A 2,047-nucleotide genomic window follows, 5' to 3' on the forward strand; every position below is an offset into this window, starting at 1 on the left:
TCTCATGAAAACAGTCCAGTACTGATGAGGAGGCTTTGTAAACTTTAACACATGGCTTCTGGCAACCCACTCCAGTGTTCTTGCCTGGAGAACCCCAGGGACAGGGAAACCTTGGTGGGCTGCCATCTATGGGGTCGCATAGAGCCGGACAGACTGAAGCAACTTAGCAGCAGCAGCAGCAGGATTAAGGATGGTGATTATCATTTCTAGCCAGTGGAAGGTGAAGGGAGAATGAGGGCAAGTAGCTTCTCTGCTGAGTTTGTCACCCAGAATATATAATCAGTGTTGTTATTTCTTCCCCACTGGCCAGGGCTTGACCAGAGGTCAACATGCCTGCGTGTGAGTCTGAAAGACTGTGTTCCCAACTGGTAGGCCATGTGCCCAGCTAAAACTTGGAGGGACCTTTCTTTAAAAGAAAGAGATAAGAATGTATGTTAGAGAACAATGAACAAACTCTAATGTTAAAATATGCAGGTAACAAGATTCAAGAGTTATTGTCTGAAACCGGGTTAGGTATAAGGCATGTTGAAATAAATGTCATTAAATGCTCAAGTATTTTAAATAATGGAATAATCATTTAATTTATACTTATAGATTAAATAAAATGATTATTTCATCAGACACCTCCCAGAATCTGAATCAGACAAAGGAGCTTTGTTGGATGGTGTGAACTTTCCTTGGCTTCTCCCAAATAGTGACTTCATGCCCACCTGAGCAAAAAAATGAAAGATATTCTCTATGACCTAGAAGAGATCCAGGGAAAATTACAAGAAAATTTCACGCAGCAATGGGCCCTTGAAGAACAAACACAGGTTGAACTCCTGGAAGTTCCATCTTCTTCCTCATGCTCACTGCCTGACTAGAGCCACCTTGCACCCAAGAGGTTTCCTCATCTGCTCGATAGACCATCATCAGTCCAAACTTTGACCTTGGGAACCTCTCCTATAATCTGAAGGTGTCCACAGATCACTGGACAGTGACTGTATCTTACTTCCCACATGCCTGACCCTGGAGTCCTGAGAGGTTTGCCTCCAGCCAAGCCTTATGTTTCCAGGCCCTCTCTTCTGGGCAGCAGTATTGGGAAGTGGACACTCAGCATTGTAGCCACTGGACAGTTGGGGTGACCTTGTGGAGGGATGAAGAAAAGCCAGATCCTAGGAAGGACCACAGACTCCTGGTGTATAGAGTGGAAAGGGACCAGCCAGCTCTCTGCATGGTGCGCAGTCAAGGAAACTGTCCTCGACTCACACAGACCTAGTGTGGTGGACATCTGGCTAGACCTTGAGGAGGGAAATCTTGCCTTTTATTCTGTGGCTGATCGGGTGAAGCCTCTGTATGAGTGCCCAGTCTCTGTCTCTTTTCCTCTGCACCTTGCCTTCTGCCTGTATGACTTATACCCTGGAAATTCTCTGACTACAAGGCGAAAGAACATGTAAACATTCCCTGGGTGTTAAAACATATTGATTTCCCAGTCTCTCAGCCTTCAAGTTTCCCAGGTGGGAAGCTTGTGATAAAGTGATAAAGAATCATTTTATCACTAGTGAAGCTATTGATAAAGAATCAGTCTGCCAATGCAGGAGAATTAAGGGATGTGGTTGGGAGGTTCCCCTGGAGGAGGAAATGGCAACCCTCTCCAGTATTCTTGCTTGGAAAACCCCATGGACAGAGGAGCCTGGAGGGCTATAGTCCATGGGGTCACAGAGAGTCGGGCACGACTAAAGTGATTTAGCACACAGTCTGCTTGTAAATAGAAGCTTTTAGAAGTTTCTTTATTAAAGTTTTAGAAAATACATTCATGTGTTTGTTTCTATCTGCTAAAGCAAATGTTTAAATTGAAGAACTTGAACAAGTCAGTTTTCGCAGTTACAAAGACAGGTAAATACAAAATAATCAAAGAGTAGGACACAATTACATAGGAGATTTTCAACTATTTTAGAATATAATGTAGCAAAGAATACAGTTTGAAACAAAATTGTATAGCATCATGATGGTCATCAATTTTAGAATCAGAAAAATATCATTTGGGATTCCAGGCCAATCTCTTTTA

At 43.1% G+C, this 2,047-nt stretch overlaps 1 pseudogene; it reads left to right on the top strand.

Moving 5' to 3' along the window:
• Positions 1-722: 722 nt before the first annotated feature.
• On the top strand, positions 723-1,436 carry LOC102413855 (annotated as a pseudogene).
• The last annotated feature ends 611 nt before the right edge of the window (positions 1,437-2,047 follow it).

Source organism: Bubalus bubalis, chromosome 1 (assembly GCF_019923935.1).
Source record: "Bubalus bubalis isolate 160015118507 breed Murrah chromosome 1, NDDB_SH_1, whole genome shotgun sequence".
NCBI lineage: Eukaryota > Metazoa > Chordata > Mammalia > Artiodactyla > Bovidae > Bubalus > Bubalus bubalis.